The sequence below is a fragment of the Bos taurus genome, chromosome 3 (assembly GCF_002263795.3).
Source record: "Bos taurus isolate L1 Dominette 01449 registration number 42190680 breed Hereford chromosome 3, ARS-UCD2.0, whole genome shotgun sequence".
Taxonomy (NCBI): domain Eukaryota; kingdom Metazoa; phylum Chordata; class Mammalia; order Artiodactyla; family Bovidae; genus Bos; species Bos taurus.
In genome coordinates, this window is record NC_037330.1 from 8,091,374 (window position 1) to 8,112,537 (window position 21,164).

Consider the following 21,164-nt stretch of genomic DNA (forward strand, 5'->3'; position numbering starts at 1 on the left):
AGGGCTCCTCTGAAAAAGAACAGGTGATGGAAGAGACCCCAAATCCCTGTATAGGCCACCAAAATAGTGTGGTCTGTGCATGGGTTGGAAAAGAATTTCCAAACATAAGGCAGAATGAGAGGAGAATAACATTTATTACAGTAGGAGACACTGTTAGAGCTGCAAGGGAAATCTGAACCTTTCGCAGGCTAGTAGCCAATTTTTATAGCCTCAAGACAGAGAAAATTCCTACTGGAATGGTGGCATTAGGTAACTGGTTAGGGTGTTATGGGCTTCCCCGGTGGCTCGGTAGTAAAAAGAATCTGCCTGCAATGCAGACCTAGGTTTGACCTCTGGGTCAGGAAGAGCCCCTGGAGGAGGGAACAGGAACCAACTCCAGTATTCTCCATTCTGGAGAATTCTATGAACAGAGGAGCCTTTCAGGCTACAGTCCATAGGGTTGCAAAGAGTTAGACACAACTGAAGTCACTGAGCACGCATGCACAGAGGATGCTACAGGATGGGTAATAGGGTGGGTATTTTACCTAATATGGAGTCAGGAAACTGACTGGTTTAGACCTGAAGGCTCATAGCAACAGTTCCTATGGGGCTTGGTCACTTCCAGGGATTTTTGTCCTGTGACCTTGGTTCAGGGCTCCACACCTATGACTTTGGTGTAGGGCTCCACAGAAGTGATTGAGTGGTCCACCAATAGGAACTTGGAGAAAGACTGCTTTAGATAAAAGATGGAAGCAAAGCAAGGAAATTATTTGATTGGCTACAGCTTAAGTATTTGCATTATTTTAGAAAAACCTAGTGATAGCTTATGGTGAACAAGGTTGGATTTATTATTTCAAAAGGAGAGAATTTAGCTTCAGGACCAAAGATGTAGCTTCACTCACTCAGAGCTTCGTGCAGCAAAAGATTTATTGAGGTGAAAACGGGACAGAGAAAGCTTCTGACATAGACATCAGAAGGGGGCAGACTCAGCAAGGGATCTATATACTTTTTCAATTGGTTACTAGCAATAGATCAAAAGAATGTCTCAAGTTTGTAAAGGTCTTAACAGACCCACTCCCACAACATACATCTTAAGATAATAGGATTAGTCAGAAGACTTCTGTGAAGAAGGAGAAACATGTCCTCAAGAAAGATACATTGTTGTTACATAATCATTAGTACAGAGCTTAAGGAAAAACATAACTTGAGCAAGATGTTGTTTTATTGTGTAATCATTAGCTCTGAGCTTAAAGAAAGTTAGTTTAAGGCAAAATAGATTGTTGCCATAACAACTCAGAGCTTAAGAAAAAACATCTTATGTGACTAAGATGTAGGAATGTAGAAGAAAAAGTTTATCCCTTCCTCCTCCTTGAGGGCCCTGGTTTCCTTATCAACCTACCTAAGAATTAGCTCTCTCACCTAAGTGTCTCTTTGTTACTGGTTGAGAAGGGAAGCAGAATATACCACCCCAAAATATGCCTCACTGTCATAAGGATTATCTTGAGCTGCTTGAAACAGCAGACACTAGAAAAGCTCTGAAAACTAAGCAGAATTTTCTCTGTGTAAGGGAAAGTTACATTTAGAAAGGAAATCCCCATTTGTACAGATATATCGCTATACATACCAGGAAGAGAAGAATCACCCTAAATCATAAGAAATTATTATCTCTGCAGAAGGCACAGACTAAACCTGCAATAATAATCTTACCCTTTAATGCACTTTTCCTAATAACTTGCCATAACTCACTCCCCCACTTCCAAAATCTTTCTTCTGTTTTTAGCAGAATATAGGTCAGAGAAGGCAATGGCACCCTACTCCAGTACTCTTGCCTGGAAAATCCCATGGACAGAGGAGCCTGGTGGGCCGCAGTCCATGGGGTTGCTAAGAGTCGGACACGACTGAGCAACTTCACTTTCACTTTTCACTTTCATGCACTGGAGAAGGAAATGGCAACCCACTCCAGTGTTCTTGCCTGGAGAATCCCAGGGATGGGGGAGCCTGGTGGGCTGCCATCTATGGGGTCGCACAGAGTCGGACACGACTGAAGCGACTTAGCAGCAGCAGCAGCAGCAGTATTTAAGGTAATGACTTGAGCCATTTCAGGGAGCCATTCAGCTTTCCTGGGTATCTCTTATGTATACAGGAGGTGTGTGGTTGTTGTTCAGTCACCCAGTTGAGTCTGACTGTTTGAGACCCCATGCACTGCAGCACGCTGAGCCTTCCTGTCCCTCACCATCTCCCCGAGTTGAGCAGCCCATGCACTGCAACTAGGGTTACCCCCACTCACCACGACTAGAGAAAGCCCACATACTGCAATGAAGACCCAGTACAACCAAAAATAAATTTTAAAAAAAATTGATGGAGGAAAACAAACAACTTTAATAATATGTATACCTCCTATATAAAATTAACTTTGGCTGCACTGGGTCTTCATCACTGTGTGTGGGCTTTCTCTAGTTGTGGTTAGCAGGGACTATGCTCTAGTTGCAGGGCTCCTGCTTCTCATTCGCATGGCTTCTCCTGTAGCAGAGCAGGAGCTCTAGAGTGCACAGCCTTCAGTAATTTCAATGCATGGGCTCAGTAGCTGTGGCATACAAGCTTAGTTGACCCAAAGCATGTGGCATCTTCCTGGACCAGGGATTGAACCCATGTCCCCTGCATTGGCAAAGAAAGTGAAAGAAAGTGAAGTTGCTCAGTCGTGTCTGACTCTTTGTGACCCCATGGACTGCAGCCTACCAGGCTCCTCCCTCCATGGGATTCTCCAGGCAAGAGTACTGAAGTGGGTTGCCATTTCCTTCTCCAGGCCTGCATTGGCAGGCATGTTCTTAACAAACGGACCACCAGAGAAGTCCTCCATTAATGTTTTATTATAAGGCAGATGGAGGAGGGTCATCTCAGCCAAGACCCTAGAAGAATAGAGGGAAAACTATTTTTCCTTCTGAAGGAAAGTTATGACCAACCTAGACAGCATATTAAGAAGCAGAGACATTACTTTGCCAACAAAGGTCCATCTAGTCAAGGCTATGGTTTTTCCAGTGGTCATGTATGGATGTGAGAGTTGGACTGTGAAGAAGGCTGAGCGCTGAAGAATTGATGCTTTTGAACTGTGGTGTTGGAGAAGACTCTTGAGAGTCCCTTGGACTGCAAGGAGATTCAACCAGTCCATTCTAAAGGAGATCAGTCCTGGGTGTTCTTTGAAAGGACTGATGCTAAAGCTGAAACTCCAGTACTTTGGCCACCTCATGCGAAGAGTTGACTCATTGAAAAAGACTCTGATGCTGGGAGGGATAGGGGGCAGGAGCAGAAGGGGATGACGGAGGATGAGATGGCTGGATGGCATCACTGACTCGATGGACATGAGTTTAAGTAAAGTCCGGGAGTTGGTGATGGACAGGGAGGCCTGGCATGCTGCAATTCATGGGGTCGCAAGGAGTCGGATATGACTGAGCAACTGAACTGAACTGATAAAACAAAAACATATCTCTCTTTCCCATCACAGCTGAGAAAAGACTAAAGAAAGAATAAATTACAAGGAGATGTTTCTAAAAGAAAACTGAAATGAACAGGACCATGTGGGGCCCTCTGGAGTGCAGATATTTTCTGCTTCCCTTTCTTGTTTTCAGAAAAAAAAGGCTTCAGCCTTCTACACTGATTCCAAAGAGCAAATTGAAACACTTCCTAATCAGGGAAGTGAGGGAATGCAGAAACAAAGGAGAAACAGTCAAGCAGTCAAGTCAAGGCATCTACTGGGCAAGGTCCTGGTTCCTCCTGAAGGATTATACATAACAATACCTTTCAGTTCTGCAGAAACTAAGGTCCTCACTCAGGTAAAGGATGGTAACTTCAGATTGAGCCCTTGATTACTGGAATACCACCTGGTTTCCTCACCATCACCCAATTAGAAGTCATACACCCTTCAGCCCTCACTCTAAATTTTGCCCATAAAAATTCTCCCCCAAAACTAAATGAGAGTTCCTCTTTTTATGAGCACAAGCCACTCAATCTCCTTGCTTGGCCCTGCAATAAAATTTTCTCTGCTCCAAACTCTGATGTTTTCGTTTGTTTGGCCTTACTGTTAGGCACACAAAGTTGAGTTTGGTGACCCAGTCAGGAGTCTGTGTCCATGGCAGACTGACTCCAGCCAGGAGCAGCCTCTTGGCAACCCACTCCAGTACTCTTGCCTGGCAAATACCATGGATAGAGGAGCCTGGTGGGCTGCAGTCCATGGGGTAGCTAGGAGTCAGACACGACTGAGCAACTTCACTTTCACTTTTCACTTTCATGCATTGGAGAAGGAAATGGCAACCCACTCCAGTGTTCTTACCTGGAGAATCCCAGGGACGGCAGAGCCTGGTGGGCTGCCGTGTATGGGGTCGCACAGAGTGGGACACAACTGAAGTGACTTAGCAGCAGCAGCTGCTGCAGGAGCTCATTTTACTCTGGGGAAGATAAAGGGACTCTTCCTGACAGGCCCCAGCCACCACAGCATGAGGCCTGTTTCTTGCAGGAACCAAGAAATGTCCTGAGCTACAATCCATATTCTGCATCACTTGGGGGTGATTTGCTCCAGTTTGTGCAGGCTGAAATTTTCTCTCTATTCTATCCAGGCTCATTGCCTTGCAAGGACTGAGCCACTTTGGGCTCACTGTGAGCCAATCTGGGCTTAAGGCAGGAGGCATATTCTTTTCTGCAAAGCCAAAGGGCCAGGGCCCTTGTCACTGACCACTGGTCTAGTGGCTAGGATCTGGTGCTTTCACTGCTATGACTCAGCTCAGTCTCTGGCTGGGAGCCCAAGCCTTGCTCCAAGACATTGAAGGCTGAGGCCACCCAAGAGCAGGCTCATTGCAAGCCACTCTGGATCTTTCTTTCAAGAGCTGGGCCAATCTGTTTGGAGACCTCCATCTGGCACTGGGAGTAAAATTTTGGACTATACCTCTTCTGATTTTCTGTCTCTGTGACCATACCGTGTTAGTTGTTGGTGTTTTTGTGTGTGTTGATTGAATTGGGAAGAGCCACTCTGGCTTGTGCAGGATGGGAAAATTCTACCTGCACCATCTGGGCTCACTTCCCTTTCAGGGACTGAACCATTCAGGACTGATTATGAGACACTCTAGACACTCTTTCAGGAGCCAGGCCAATCTGGAAGTCTCCATCTGGCACTGGAAGTGGAATTTGGGGGCTACAGCTTGTCTGATCTTTTGTTGGTGGAAACATATTTGTTGTTTTTAAGTATGTCTATGTGTATCAGTACTAGGATTGGGTGGTTGAGACATCCATGGCCTTTGAGCCCTGACAAGGGTGTTTTCCTTTATTGCATTGGCTTTGAATATAGTGGAACATTGCTTGGAAATTTCTGTTTTGAGGCCTGCTGCTAAGTCACTTCAGTCGTGTCTAACTCTGTGCGACCCCATAGACGGCAGCCCACCAGGCTCCCCTGTCCCTGGGATTCTCCAGGCAAGAACACTGGAGTGGGTTGCCATTTCCTTCTCAGTGCATGAAAGTGAAAAGTGAAAGTGAAGTCACTCAGTCGTGTCCTACTCTTCGCAACCCCACGGATTGCAGCCCACCAGGTTCCTCTGCCCATGGGATTTTCCAGGCAAGAGTACTGGAGTGGGGTGCCATCGCCTTCTCCACTTTTGAGGCCTAGGGAACTGCAACCCTGAGAGACTCGTCTATATTGCACTGGTTTGCTATTTCGCCATGAGTAATTAAGTATGGATGACAAGAGCGCTTTTATCTTATAGTTCCCGCAGGGTGTTTATGCTCCCATGTATGAAACCAATCCGTATTTCTCTTCCTGTGCCTTTGACATGTAGATCACCTATCTGGTTTTAAGGAACTTTAATCATAATCTAACTTAAATTTTATTGATCACAGCAGTTGGTGTTGTGGTTTATTAAACATACCTTCTATATGTACGTTCACGATTGATGAGTGTAGTGTATTTAAGAGTCAAAATGGCAGCACCTATGGTTCAGACGTCCAAAGTAAAAGCAGGTAGTAGTCACAGTGGCGGGAAATTCAGACACATTCATGACAAATTGAATTTTGCAAACTGTATCAGATTTGAGAACAGCATCAGCAATCTCGTCACCTACCACCAACTATCCAACTGTCTGAGTCTGAGTCACTATACACACTCTGAAAATCACACTAATTCGCATAACTAGGATTACAGAAGTTGCCACATCCAGCACAATAATTTCAAATTCATTGGGGGTACCATGCAATCAACTTAAGAGTTCAATATGATGGGGAACACAGGTATATCTGTGGCGGATTCATTTCGATATTTGGCAAAACTAATACAATATTGTAGTTTAAAAATAAAATAAAATTTAAAAAAAAAAAAAAAAAAAGAGTTCAATAGAAGTCCACAAGCTCCTGGCACACTGTAATCTCTATTCATCTTTTGTCCCTCAGCAGAAATAGGTTTCTAACTGCACCGCCACAACCACATCAAACATCAATCCTCCCCTGAAACCCTCTTCCCCACTCACCTTAGCATCAGCCCTGCCCAAGACCATCACCACATCAGCCTGAACCCTCACCATAACCCCACTCCCAGAGGCAGAACTCCTGGCTCAACTTCGGCTGCCGGCCCGCGCCCCGACGCCCACCGCGACCCCCACCCGCCCTATCCAACCTCACCTCCTACCACCACCAACAGCAGGAGAACCAGCACAAGCCCAGTAGAATCACCGCCGCCACCAGGTCCAGCAGCCACAGCCCCTCAGGAGGGAGGGAGGCGGGGGATGGGAGGCCTCACGCGGCTCATGATGGAAGCGGCTCGAGGTTGCCACTGTGGCCAAAAGGTTTGCCCCGGGGTTCGGCGGAGGTGGCCTGAATCGTGCTTGGCCTGGAGGTGCAGGGTCCCAGGGTGCTCTGGCGCAGCGCTTAGCAAGAGAAGGTTAAAAGCGTGGGAGGGTCGCGGGAGAGGACAACGGTAGGTAGCAGGCGGAGAGGAAGTAGAAAGGCTTCCCTAACCGGGAATCGAACCCGGGCCGCGGCGGTGAGAGCGCCGAATCCTAACCACTAGACCACCAGGGAGCGTCGGAGATCCATTCTCTCGTGCGCCCACTAAACGAAGCGCCTCCATGCCACCCGCGCGCGCCCCCTTGATGCCAACACAAGGACTTTCCGAGTCCAGCCGCCCGCCGGCCCTGTCAGTCCGCCTGCCCTGGCGTGCCGTCTTACTTTCAGCACCCTCAAAACACTGTGCACACCGTCGCTTCTCGCACACACGCCAAAAGACGCGGGCCACCGGGCTGTCTCCACTCTCCCAGCTCTCTCTCCCACAAACGCCCCTGCCGGGAGGGCGGTGGACCTCAGCAAAAGGTCGGCCCGCTGCGTTGGCCGGGAATCGAACCCGGGTCAACTGCTTGGAAGGCAGCTATGCTCACCACTATACCACCAACGCTACACAGCCCGGGCGGCCTCCAGATCCCACGCCCGGGGTTGCCACAGCATACTCTTGACGCCGAAGCTGCCGCCGCCTCCGTATCACTGCACCGACGCCCCGCGAACCGGAGGATGTGCGCCGCCGCCGGCGCCAGCAGCCAAGCGGCGCCTTATCCGCGCAACCGCTAAGCGGCAGCCGGAGTCTAGCGGACCGAACGCCCCGGGGCGGCGCTCACGCAGCCTTACGGCCCTCCGGCCCTTCCTCGCCGCCGCGGCCCGCGAACCACTCCGCCTTCAACCGCAGCGGGCAACGAGGGGCACGCAACTTCCAGCACCCAGCTAGCCAAAGCCCTTCTCCAACAGGCGATGGGCGCGGCAACTTACCACGACGACTTGGGGACACGGGTCCCACCTGCCTGCACGCGTCGCGGCGCTGTGCCGAGCCGCACGGCGCGGACGTGGCGAGCCTAGGAGCCCACCGAGGCAGCCAGTGGGGGTGGGTGCGTGGGCGGCCGGGCGGCCCCGCGGGCCGCAAGCTCCGGCTCTGGTCGGGCAAGGCCGTGGGGTGGCCAAGGAGACCCTCGCTCGGCCGTGGCGACCGTGAGCCCGGAGACCACAAAGGGCTCAGGCTGGAGGGCCGCACGGGGAGAGGGGGTCGACGGTGGCTAGGCCGCGCACAGCGCCCTGGAGCCTCGCCAAAAGACGGCGGAACGAGACGAAGGGCCGTTGGGGGCCTGAGGGCAGGACAGAGAGCGACCGCGGCCACCAAAAAGGGTGTGTGGCCTCCCCGTCGGGGAATCGAACCCCGGTCTCCCGCGTGACAGGCGGGGATACTTACCACTATACTAACGAGGACGGTGGCGGTAGTCCTGCGGCCCGGCCGGTCTCGGGCTGCCTGCCGACGCCTCCTCCTGCCCAGCACTGGTCCCCGACCACTCGGTTCCCGACCCAACCGCGCACCAAACCAACCGCCTCGGTCACAGCGGCAGCCCCCCAGCCCGGCGAGGAACCGGTCCGTGGTCGGCAAAGTGACTCAGTCCCCCGTTCTTTTCCAGGTGATTCTCCAGTGTAGGTTAAGGCAAGTTATGGATATAGTTCTCATTTTACCTAGGAAAGTTTTGTTGCTTATCTACTGTTTGTATAGCATTTCTTATCTCTTGATCTGATTCCCAATGCGTTCCTACCCTGCCTTTCCCCTAAGATAGTTTTCTACCTCTTAAATTGCGTATAGGGTGTAGGGGGATGATGAGGGTGTATCTGAGGTGGTGATGCTCTTGGGGCAGGGGTGATGCTGCGGTGAGGCGCACGGGCTGCTGAGCCCGCTGTGTTACATGCCACGGAAGCTTGGCAGCAGGCCTTTTATGGGTGGCGTGGGGAGGGGTCGTCGGGTCTGCGTGGGAGAGGCAGCGGGCAGCAGGTAGCAACCAGCGTTTGCAGGAGCGCTGCCTGGAGCGCGTTTGTGCGGGCAGACCTAGCTAGGCTCTTGGGCTGCACTGCGGGACCAAAAAGGGACGCTATAGCTGCATGGCCCGAGAATCGAACCCGGGCCTCCCGCGTGGCAGGCGAGAATTCTACCACTGAACCACCCATGCGCCGGTGGCCAGTCCCCCCTGACGCTGCCCCAGAGGCCCTGGCCGCCACCGGCCCTTCACTGCTTACTGCTCGCCCATGGGCATCTATCTGCTCCATCGTAGCAGGAGACGACGGGCGGGCGACCTGAAAGCCAGGATCCCGGCACATGCACGACCCCAGGGCGCGGCGGTCTCGGGGGGACCCCGGGTCGGCGGGACGCGGGCCCACTCGGCCCGTCCCGCGCCTTCTGCGCCGACCACGGCCGCCGCGAGCCTCTCGGTGTCGTCTGAGGGGGCCGGCAGTCCACGCGGTCTGCCCCGTGCCGGGATCCCTGTCAGGTGCAGGCGCTGTGTTGTCGCTGCGGCCGCGCGCAGACGGTCTCGCGACGTGTCGGTTCTCGACCCAAAGTGCCTCTGGCGTGCTGACTTTCCGGCCTGGCCGGGGTAGGGCGTGCGAGAGCGGGCGGGGGCCGGGATGCGGGGCTCGGGCTGTGCGCGAACCGCGAGCGCGGGAGCGCGACGCCCTGGAGCCCCTCCGCTGCCGACCCCCCTCCCCCGAGCGGCGCTCATGCCCAGGGACCCAAAGCGTGTGAGCCTGGCTCCTGCGCTCTGGCCGACAGCGCTCCCGGGGTCCGGCTCTGACAGGGTGGTGGTGGTGAGGAGGGGCCCTTTGGCAGAGCGGCTCCCGGCTCGGGGACTGCCGGCTGAGGCAGGGACCACGCCAAGTCGGGCTTGGCTCCGGCCCGGGCAGCGTCTTCCCCCGGTAACGGGCGCGGTGGCGCCGAGGTCGGGGGCGCCGGCCGGGCGCCTGTGGGTGGGCTGCACGGGCACGCAGGGCTTCCGCTCCCTCCCCAGAGGAGCACGCTTCCCGGGACGGACTCGTGCAAGGAAGGTCGGTGTTCGCTGGCCAGCAAGAAGGCTGGGTGGCACGCGTGCCGGGCGGGCGCCAGGCAGGTGTAGCCCGGCCAAGGCAAGGCGGGGGCTCGGCTGTCTCCCTGTGGCTGTAGAGCGCAGGCGGGCCGGCGGGGCGGGCGGGGAGGACAGGATGCCGTCCAGAGGGAGAGCGGCCGCTGCGGACGTTGAAGCAAGGCTACGACAGCGAGTTGGCCGTTCCCCAGGCAGAGGTCGGAGCGCCGGCGAAGCGAAGAAGGCTTGCCACCCGCCGCGGGGCTGCTTGAGTCGGCGTGGACCGGGGCGAGCTGGAGCGCGGCCGTGGGCGTGGATGGGCGTGGGTGGGCGTGGGTGGGAGCGCGGGTGGGCGTGTTTCGGCGGGGGTGGGCAAGTGGCAGTCAGAAAATCAGCAGCTGCAGCCTCAGCCATCTTGGGAGGAAAGATGCGCTGAGGAGGACTGAAGGTTCCTGGTGTGGGGTGCAGGTAGCGGGGGGAGGGCGTGTGTGGAGAAAGGCAGTGGCGTCGGGAGGACGGGTGCGTTTGTCCGGCTGGCCAAAAGGCTGGCTTGTCAGGAGTGGGATTCGAACCCACGCCTCCAGGGGAGACTGCGACCTGAACGCAGCGCCTTAGACCGCTCGGCCATCCTGACAGCGGGCCTGGCTGGGCGCGTGGCCGCTCGCCTGGCTGGGACCCGACGCGGCGCGAGCCCCGGCGCCCTTGGCTGGCCGCGCGCCGCGCCGCGCCAGGCAGGCAGGCAGGCGGCCGTCCGGGGTGGGTGTCGACGGAGCCGGCGCGCGGCGGCCGGCCGCGCCCCGGACCCAGCCGGGCCCTGGGCGGGCCGGCCCCTCCCCAGCCGCGCCTCTCCTGGCCCGACGCCGGCCGGCGCGCGCCCACCGTGTCCTCGCAGCCTCGCTTGCCTTCTCGGGCCCCCTTCTCCCGGCGGAATGCCCGCGAGGGAGGCAAGAGGCGGCGCGCACTGGGGAGTGTCCAGTGCCGCGGGGGTCCGGGGCCCTGTCGGGGTGGCGGGCTGCCGCTGTGAGCGAGGCGGTGGGTTGGGTGCGCGGTTGGGTCCGGACCCGCGGTGGCCGGGGGCCCGTGCAGGGCAGGGGGACGCGTCGGCAGGCAGTCCGAGAGCCCGTGAGCGGCCAGGCGGCAAGACGGTTGCCGGCATCCTCGTTAGTATAGTGGTGAGTATCCCCGCCTGTCACGCGGGAGACCGGGGTTCCATTCCCCGACGGGGAGGCAACACACCCTTTTTGGTGGCCGCTCTGTCCTGCCGCCAGGCCCCCAGGGTCCCTTCGTCTCCTCCCTCTGCCTTTGGGCGAGGCGCCATGGCGCCACCAACGGTGGTGCCGGGCCTAGCCACCGTCGACCCCCTCTCCCCGTGCAGCCCTCCTGCCTGAGCCCTTTGTGGTCGCCGGGCGCACGGTCGCCACGGCGGAGCGAGGCCCTCCTTGGCGACCCCACGCCCTCGCCCGACCATAGCCGGATCTTGCGGCTCGCCCGCGCACGCACCCACCCACAGTGGCTGCCTCAGTGGGTCCTAGGCTCGCGACGTTCCCGCCGTGCGGCTCGGCACAGCCCCAGGACGCGTGCAGGCGGGTGGGTCCCGTGTCCCCCTGTCGTCGTGGGAAGTGGCGTCGCCCAGCGCCCGGTGGAGACGGCCTTAGGCCAGCTGGGTGCTGGAAGCTGCGTACCCCGCATTGCCCCCCGGGGATGAGGGTGGAAGCGTCGCGGGCCGCGGCGGGGAGCGAAGAGCCGGAGGGCCGGAAGGCCGTGGGAGCGCCGGCCCCTGGCGGGCGGGCCGGTGGACCCCGGCAGCTGCGTAGCGCTGGCTCGCAGAGCCTCCGGCTGACTGGGCGTCCTGGCAGGGATGCCGCAGTGTCGGCGAGAGTGTCGGCTGAGCCCGGTGCTGGCGTCTCCCTTGGCTGTGCAGCGATGGTGGTATAGTAGTGAACATATTTCCCTTCTAAGCAGTTGACTCGGGTTCGATCCCTGACAACGCAAAGGGCCTGAATTTTGCTGAGTTCCACCGCCCTCCCGTCATGGGCATTCGCGGGAGAGACAGCTGGGAGCGGGGAGCCAGCCCGCTGGCCCCGTGGCTTTTGGTGTTTGTACGAGAAGCTGCCGGCGCGCGCAGTGTTTTGACGGGGCTGAATGCAAGAGGGCACGCCAGGGCAGGCGGACTGACAGGGCCGGCGGGCGGCTGGACTTGCAAGGGCCGGGTGTGGGCAGCAAGGTGGCGCGGGGCGGGTGGCATGGATTTGCTGGGTTCAGCAGGAGCAGGCGAAGGCCGAACCCCCACGCTCCCTGGTGTTCTAGTGGTTAGGTTTCGATGGTATCATCGCCTCTGTCTGGGGTCGATTCCCAGGCAGGAATGGTTTATTTTTCCTCTCCTTAACCCACTCATCTCCCCGGCAGGACCCTAGCGCCCCGTAGTCCAGGGTTGCTCCGAGATCAGAAAATAGGGCGACTCGTGTATTCTGGGTTAAGTTTTTACTTAAATTATTACAATCACCTGGGTGAGACATACTTGCAATTTGAAATCTAGGCAACAGGTGTCTTAGAGGAGCAATGTAGTGTTTGTGGAAAGATCTCTGCATAAAATCTGCAGTAATGAGCTTGCCTCCTCGGTTTCTATTTTGCAACCCGTTGGTGTGTTTGGCTCTTTAGTGAGAGGTTGTTGGTTCACTCCCGCTCATGGATGTTTATCAAGTAAATATTTTGAGGTAACATCAATTTCTAACATTCGGTAAGCTTCATTTGTAGGATAATATATTTCTGCTTCTGTATATACTAGTAGGTGCTCCGCACTGGAAGTTTAGTTTTTACTCCTCACCAAACAGTGATCCATTTATCCATTTCCCCTCCCCACAAGGCCTTTACAATTTTGAGTCAGGATCATTAAAGATTCTGCTACTGATGTCCCAGTCTTCCTTTTTCTCCACCTTACTTTTAGACATCGTTCTAATCCAGAATGCTATGAATCTATTGTCTAGTAAGAGATATTTCTTAGTTTTCCACATCCTAATCAGACAGGAGTTATCTGCAGTGAAACAAACATTCCTGTCCTTTTTTCCCTGGAAGGAAATCCTTTGAGAGTGGCTTTCCTACAGAATCTCACAGCCAGTGGGCTGTTACAAGTTGGGGCTGCTACCACACAAAATAGCTACAGGTCTCTACTACCATTTAGCCACAAAACACCCTTCTTTTGCCACCATGGTAACTTCATATACAGTGTTGGGAAGGTCTTGGGTTAGTGTCCATTGCCATTCAAAAGGGAGAAATTGGAGGCACAAGAGCAATCACTGGTTCACAGTACTTTTAACATCCAGCCTGATACACGCTGCCAGTTCTGTAAGGCCCACTGCTGCTCACCGGGAATGATTATCTGCCTCTCAGTATCATCCCCTGAGTTATCCTTACTCTTCCATAAGAATAGCATTTGCAGCTGATCCTTCCCCACCCCCCACCCCCAGCCTGCTTTCTGTCCATCAAAATTTGGAGATCCAAGGCTTCTTTTAATTTTGTCTCTATCCCTTTCAGTTCAAGCTGATGTACTCCCTTTAAAGACTTGAAGAGTTTTTTATATGTCATTATATATTTCACTTATTGGACAAAAACCACACTCACAAATCTCTTTGAGATAAGCCCTTTTTTACTTTGGGCTCTTGGTGAGGCTAGTGGAGGCCAAGGCCCTTAATATTCTTTAAAAAGCCTCATTAAGGCAAAGTCTTTGAGGCATGCCCTTAGGACAGAGTGTCCTCTTTCTGTCTGAAAGGGTCTATGAAGCCCTGTTTCAGTTTTCCTTTTGTCTTAATAAAGAGTCCTGTAGGCGCAGCCTTAGTTTTCTCTTTCCCTTGGGACCATGTTTTTCTGACAGTGCCTGGGTTCGATCTTTGCGTGGAGTCTCTTCTTTCTCTGAAAAATATTGCTGAGTGGAAACTGTCTCAAGCTTTTACATTTCCTCCAAATTCCAGGCGAAAATGGAGCAGTTAGTTGTTTGGTTCACCTCTGTTTTCTAATATTTTGTGACAGGCAGGGAAGAGGAGGAAAAGATTTCTTTTCTCCTGTACCCTCTTAGGTTTTCCAGCTAGGGCACTATAAAATGACACTAATAGAAGATTGACGAGAGGAGGACAGTTTGTGAATGCACGTAGCACACATCACACAGGAAAAAACCTCATGATGGGTCATTCAAAGGAGTGGTTACAACTTGGGCCAACATAGCATCTTAACAAAAGAAAAATACATTTGTAGAGAAATGACATGACAGGAGACCGTGGAAGGTAAAGAAGGGACGGAACTAATTGAGTAAAAAAAAGATGTTCAAATATTTGTACAGGAATGTTCATAGCAGAACTATTCACAGCAGCCAAAAGGTGGCAACAACCCAAATATCCATCAGTGGATGAATATATAAACAAAATGTGGTAAATACACATGATGGGATTTTATTCAGTCATAAAATAGAATGAAGTGCTGATATATACTACAATATGAATGAACTCCAAAAAGAAGTGAAAGAAGCCAGACACAAAATGTCACAAAATGTGTGGTTCCACTTATATGAAATATCTAAAATAGATAACTGCAAAGGAATAGAAAGTAAATCGATGGTTTCCAAGGACTGGAAGGAGAGAGTATTGGGGAATAATAATGGATATGGATATGGGGTTTTATTTTGGGATGATGAAAATGTTTCAGACTAGATCAAGGTGGTGGTTACATAACTTTCAGAATGCATTAAATGCCAATGAATTGTTCACTGAAAAATGGTTGATTTTATGTTATGTGAATTTCACTTAAAAACAAACAAGATTCAGTGTGGTCTCTGAAGTCCAATTGTCAGTAGGTTTAACTGTAAATCAGTATGTTGGTGTATTTAGCTTACCATTAATATTACCCAGCCCTGATGTTTCTCTGCCAGAAGGGACTTTTTCTTTTTTAATTCATTCCTCTTATGTAACCAGATGAAAGCATCTTTGCACTACATCCAGATAGGGCAGAAACAAAAATGCTCTGAAAAAGCAGTTATCCTAAACTATAGCCCAACCAAGGGAATTCTTTTTCTTCTGTGTGCTTAGTATAATGGTGTCACCATCTGTGATGGTTAATTTTATGTGTCAACTTGACTGGGCCATGAGGTACCCAGATATTTGGTCAAACTTTATTTTAAGTCTTTGTGTGAGAATGTTTTTGCATGGGATTAACATTTAAATCAGAAGACTGAGTAAAGCAGACTGCTCTCCCTGTTGTGGATGGGCCTTATCCAATCTGTTGGATGACCAGATAGAACAAAAAGATCGCCATCCCTCTAGTAAGAAAGAACTCATCCTGCCTAACTGACGTCAGACTGGGAATTGTGATTTTCCTGCCTTCAGATTTGGAATGGAACATCAGCTTTTGCCCGGCTAGAGCCTGTCGGCCTTGAACTAGCTCTCCTGGTTCTCAAGCCTTCAAACTCCAACTGGAACCAAACCATCAGCTCTCAGTGTCTTGCTTGCCAACTCATGCTGTGGATCCATAATCATATGAGTCAATTCTTTATAATCTCCTTCTCTCTCTCTAAATACAGACGTATAGATAGGTACAAATCTCCAATACTTTGGCCACCTGATGTGAACAACTGACTCACTGGAAAAGATCCTGATGCTGGGAAAGATTGAAGGCAAAAGGAGAAGAGGGCAGCAGAGGATGAGATGTTTGAATGGTATCACCAATTCAATGGACATGAACTTGGACAAACTCTGGCAGATGACGAGGGACAGGGAGACCTGGCATGCTGCAGTCCATGGGGTTGCAAAGAGTCAGATACAACTTTAGCGACTCAACAACAACAACAACAACAGATCTCCTAATGGTTCTGTTTCTAGGAGAACCTGACTAATGCACCATCCATCCAGTCCAACATCCAAGAAACTTTACAGGCCCCCTTTTCTCTCTCCTCTGATTAACTTCTAGTAGAAATACTGAGTGTTCCTCAAGTTAAAGGGATCTTTCTGAAAATTGGAAACATGATCCTGAATACAATTTTAAGAGGAAAATGTATATTTGTTAGCCCTGTACCTTCAAACTACATGGCAACTACTTGAGCGACTGAGGTGAAAATACTCACCAAAGAACTTGGCAGTGTTCTCACTGGTGGGAAAGCCAAAGAGATAAAAGAGAAAGGACTTGATCCCTAATGGATATGGTGAGTAGGAAAGGTTCTGAACTTATTTCCAAGGGTTCTGTAATTTGCTTGGAGTAGAACCTGGGAAAATGTTCCTGGTTAGAAGAGTGGAGAAAGGTGACTAAGTTTGGGAAAGAAGGACCTTAGATCCAAGGGTTTGGGCAAGGAACTGAAAACCTGATACATGGGTGAGCCTGGAAAGTCACAGACTTCAGCATGCCCTAATATTTGCAGCTATGTGAATGAGTACAGATGGAGGCCCACATACTTACACCTAAATGTTTTAAACTTGTAAACTAAGCTAGTAAACTGTGAAATAAAATAAGATCTTTCTTCCTACTTTGACAAAAATACTCTCCTAAGGATCTGTGAGGCCAGTTTTGCGTTTAGAATTATGGAACTCCTCATAGTTCTGTGCCTGAGCATGGTGATACACTCTATCCACTCTAGCTCCTTTCTGCACTGAAAGGGCAAACCTCACCTCCATGTCCAAGCTCTTCTCAAACCCCTGCAAACAGACTTCCTTTGGCCATCTGTGCATCTCTGCCTGCACACACTAAAGGCCCAGTCCACCTCAGCAGTCCTGATGGGAGAAGAGGCCTAATCAGAATTCAAGCATTTGTGCAGGTTGTTCCCAGGCCTAGGGGAGGGTGCAACTGGAGGAGGGCATGTCCCATTGACCCTCTGCATTGGGGAAGGGTAAATTTGGCAAACTCAGACTTAAATCGAAGAAAGTAGGAAAAACCACTAGACCATTCAGGTATGAATGACCTAAGTCAAATCCGTTATGACTGCTTATACAGTGGAAGTGACAAATGGATTCAAGGGATTAGATCTGATAGACAGAGTGCCTGAAGAACTATGGACAGAGGTTCCTGACATGGTACAGGGGGCAGTGATCAAGACCATCCCCAAGAAAAAGAAATGCAAAAAGGCAAAATGGTTGCCTGAGGAGGCCTTACAAATAGCTGAGAAAAGAAGAGAAGCTAAAGGCAAAGAAGAAAAGGAAAGATATACCCATTTGAATGCAGAGTTCCATAGAAGAGCAAGGAGAAATAAGAAAGCCTTCCTCAGTGATCAATGCAAAGAAAAACATAGGAAAACAATAGAATGGGGAAGACTAGAGATCTCTTCAAGAAAATTAGACATACCAAGGGAATCTGTCATGCAAAGATGAGCACAGTAAAGGACAGAAATGGTATGGACCTAACAGAAGCAGAAGATATAAAGAAGAGGTGGCAAGTATACACAGAACTATACAAAAAAGATCTTCAGGACCCAGATAACCACAATGGTGTGATCACTCACCTAGAGCCAGACATCCTGGAGTGCAAAGTCAAGTGGGCCTTAGGAAGCATCACTACGAACAAAACTAGTGGAGGGGATGGAATTCCACTTGAGCTATTTCAAATACTAAAGGATGATGTTTTGAAAGTGCTGCACTCAATATACCAGCAAATCTGTAAAACTCAGCAGTGACCACAGGACTAGAAAAGGCCAGTTTTCATTCCAATCCCCAAGAAAGGCAATGCCAAAGAATGTTCAAACTACTGCACAATTACACTCATCTCACACACTACCAAAGTAATGCTCAACATTCTCTAAGCCAGGCTTCAACAGGCTTGAACCGTGAACTTCCACATGTTCAAGCTGGATTTAGAAAAGGCAGAGGAACCAGAGATCAAATGCCAATATCTGCTGCATCATTGAGAAAGCAAGAGAGTTCCAGAAAAACATCTACTTTTGCTTTATTGACTATGCCAAAGCTTTTGACTGTGAGGATCACAACAAACTGTGAAAAGTTTTTCAAGAGATGGGAATACCAGGCCCCCTGACCTGCCTCCTGAGAAATCTATACACAGGTCAGGAAGCAACAGTTAGAACTGGACATGGAACAACAGACTGGTTCCAAATTGGGAAAGGAGTATGTCAAGGCTGTATATTGTCACCCTGCTTATTTAACTTATATGCAGAACACACCATGTGAAGTGCTGGGCTGGATGAAGCACAAGTTGGAACCAAGATTGCTGGGAGAAATATCAACAACCTCAGATATGCAGATGACACCACCCTTATGGCAGAAAGTGAAAAGGAACTAAGGAGCTTCTTTAGGAAAGTGAAAGAGGTGAGTGAAAAAGTTGGCTTAAAACTCAATATTCAGAAAACTAAGATCATGGCATCTGGTCCCATCACTTCATGGCAAATAAATGGGGAAACAATGGAAACAGTGAGAGACTTTTTGGGGGGGCTCCAAAATCACTGCAGATGGTGACTGCAGCCATAAAATTAAAAGACGCTTGCTCCTTGGAAGAAAAGCTGTGACCAATCTAGACAGCATATTAAAAAGCAGAGACATTACTAACAAAGGTCCGTCTAGTCAAAACTATGGTTTTTCCAGTAGTCATGTATGGATGTGAGAGTTGGACTATAAAGAAAGCTGAGTGCCAAAGAATTGATGCTTTTGAACTGTGGTTTAGACTCTTGAGAGTCCCTTGGACTGCAAAGAGATCCAACCAGTCAATCCTAAAGAAAATCAGTCTTAAATATTCATTGGAAGGACTGATGCAGAAGTTGAAACTCCAGTACTTTGGCCCCCTGACGTGAAGAACTGACTCATTGGAAAAAACCCAGGTGCTGGGAAAGATTGAAGGCAGGAGGAGAAGGGGACGACAGAGGATGAGACGGTTGGATGGCATCACTGACTTGATGGACGTGAATTTGAGTAAGCTCTGGGAGTTGGTGATGGACAGGGAAGTCTGGCATGCTGCAGTCCATGGGGTCACAAAGAGTTGAACATGACTGAGCAACTGAACCTAATTGACTGAAATTTGGAGAAGACCAGAAATATCATCCTTATAGGGGGAGAGTAGGGAAAAAAAGGATGTGTTTTCCTCAGTCAAACATGGGGAAACTACAGAAGCAAGAGAGACATACAGATTTTAGGAATGTAAGGGAGGAAGAAAGGGAAGGGAGGAAAGACGAAATAAAGAGAGAGAAAGAGAAACCTCTATGGTCAATGTCAGTGATAAAAGTGTTGTAGGAAAAATTATCCTTTTCTTGCTTGGCTTGACTGATTACAATCTTTCTTCCAACTTTTCTGCCACTAAAGTTCCCTTCCATCCTTTGACCCAGATGGTGGTCACTGCAGTACCACCACACACACCACTTCAAAGCATTCTTCAGATGTCCTTGAAAGTTTTCTAATGTGTCTGAATCATTTGTAAGATCTTTTCCCACAAAGTGCTGCCTTCAGCCTTCAGCCTTGACCAAAATCTCTGATAGTCTAGTGGCTAGGACCTGGGGCTTTCACTATCACAGGCTGGGTTCAATTCCCCTTTAGTGGAAGCTGGATTTCCTTTCTGGTCACCAATATTTTATTGCTGTTGAGGCTTCCACCACCTCTTTAACAGCCAAGGCTTGCCTTGCACACAATCTTTGGATCTGCAAGGGACCAGATGGCTCTTGATTTTTGCCTGCCAATGCTGAACTCCAGGATTTTCAGACTATCGAGTGGCATGTAAAATCTTCAAGCCTCTCAAACTTCTTTCAGGAGATTCTGAAGTCAACTTTGACAATTGTGGACGACGTCTCTTGTGAGCTAAGGACTGCTGTCATGTAACTTGCCATTTTAATAAGATCATCTCTGATCTTTTTATTATAATTCCTGTCTTACAGGTTAAGTTAACTAGCCAATTACCATACAGAAATGTGTTCTTTTTACAAAAGACCCAATGGATAAAGTGTGGTTTTCTATTCCTAAAATACATACAGAAGCATAATGGATGGCTTCAACTTCCTAGTGGGGCAGTTTGGAACACCCATCTGCTGCACCAGTGGAAACCACAGTGGATCTGGTAAAATGACCTGGGATCTCTACATCTCTGAATGGAACTGCTCTTAGGATTTCAATGAACTAGAGGGAAAATTACATTGTTACTAAAACGGTGCCTGTGTCAATCAAACCTTAACACAGTTGTAAGTCATTTGAAATAACTCACTTGTTTTATGTAGAAATTACTTATATTGTGCATTGAGGGTGGGGGACAAGAAGCCACAGAAATCAGTAATTCCCAGTGGGGTGAGGCACAAGTAAGGGAGTCTGTATCTGCAGAGAGGGCTTTTTCACTCTTCACTGTCGCCTTGTTCCCTTCAGAAGTATATACCTCAGGACAGGATGACTTGGGGTTTGGGCAAGCAAGCCTCATGAAGACTCAGCTGCAGAAGCTGCAGCAGCCATGGCAACAGCAGAATGCAGGTAGTCAGAAAGAAAGCTCACTTCCCTGACAGGCCAAGTCAGTGAAAATGCTGAATCCTAACCACACACAACCAGTGAAGGGTACCAGGACAGACAGCACCTTCTAGAAAACAATCTTGGGAATCACTCGAACAAATAATAGGAACTTTTAGGGATCCTGAAAAATGTTCCTGAAATTTTAAATAATTCTATCTTTGAATGGGCATTCTATAACTGGAGTCCAATGGAACAGTGGAGCCTGCTCAATGAGCAGGTATCAGCAACATTCTTATCACCTGCCTTGCCACCCATCTGTATATGTTAATAGCATTTACTTTGCTTGATGAACACAGAATTCTGGATGGACCCACTATGCAGTGGGAGTTCGAAGACCTAAGATGAGTAATATAAGGTAGGCACATTGCTTCTATGACTGAATAAGCTGACCTGCTTGGCCCAGAGGCCACACTTGCCCTTCAAAGCAGAACTTGCTTCAAATGCAAAAAGGCAGTGACATACTAAAAAAAAACAAGTGACCAGGGAATCCTATCATATCTTTTCTGATATCACTTTGCTTAAAGCTCAACATTCAGAAAACTAAGATCATGGCATCCGGTCCCATCACTTCATGGCAAATAGATGGGGAAAGAGTGGCTGACTATTTTTGGGGGCTCCAAAATCACTGCAGGTGGTGATTGCAGCCATGAAATTAAGAGACGCTTACTCTTTGGAAGGAAAGTTATGACCAACCTAGACAGCATATTAAAAAGCAAAGACATTACTTTGTCAACAAATTTGACGGTAGTCATGTATGGATGTGAGAGTTGGACTATAAAGAAATCTGAGCACCAAAGAATTGATGCTTTTGAACTGTGGTGTTGGAGAAGACTCTTGAGAGTCCCTTGGACTGGAA

The 21,164-nt window shown here is 50.2% G+C and overlaps 6 non-coding genes across 6 annotated transcripts; 1 reads left to right on the plus strand and 5 right to left on the minus strand.

Moving 5' to 3' along the window:
• Positions 1 to 6,957: 6,957 nt before the first annotated feature.
• On the minus strand, positions 6,958 to 7,029 carry TRNAE-CUC (transfer RNA glutamic acid (anticodon CUC)). Its single transcript has one exon. It is a non-coding gene; the product is annotated as a tRNA-Glu (tRNA).
• Positions 7,030 to 7,327: 298 nt separating this feature from the next.
• On the minus strand, positions 7,328 to 7,399 carry TRNAG-UCC (transfer RNA glycine (anticodon UCC)). The gene has a single exon. It is a non-coding gene; the product is annotated as a tRNA-Gly (tRNA).
• Positions 7,400 to 8,163: 764 nt separating this feature from the next.
• On the minus strand, positions 8,164 to 8,235 carry TRNAD-GUC (transfer RNA aspartic acid (anticodon GUC)). Its single transcript has one exon. It is a non-coding gene; the product is annotated as a tRNA-Asp (tRNA).
• A 666-nt stretch (positions 8,236 to 8,901) lies between these two features.
• TRNAG-GCC (transfer RNA glycine (anticodon GCC)) lies at positions 8,902 to 8,972 on the minus strand. Its single transcript has one exon. It is a non-coding gene; the product is annotated as a tRNA-Gly (tRNA).
• Positions 8,973 to 10,408: 1,436 nt separating this feature from the next.
• On the minus strand, positions 10,409 to 10,491 carry TRNAL-CAG (transfer RNA leucine (anticodon CAG)). The gene has a single exon. It is a non-coding gene; the product is annotated as a tRNA-Leu (tRNA).
• A 521-nt stretch (positions 10,492 to 11,012) lies between these two features.
• Positions 11,013 to 11,084, plus strand: TRNAD-GUC (transfer RNA aspartic acid (anticodon GUC)). The gene has a single exon. It is a non-coding gene; the product is annotated as a tRNA-Asp (tRNA).
• The last annotated feature ends 10,080 nt before the right edge of the window (positions 11,085 to 21,164 follow it).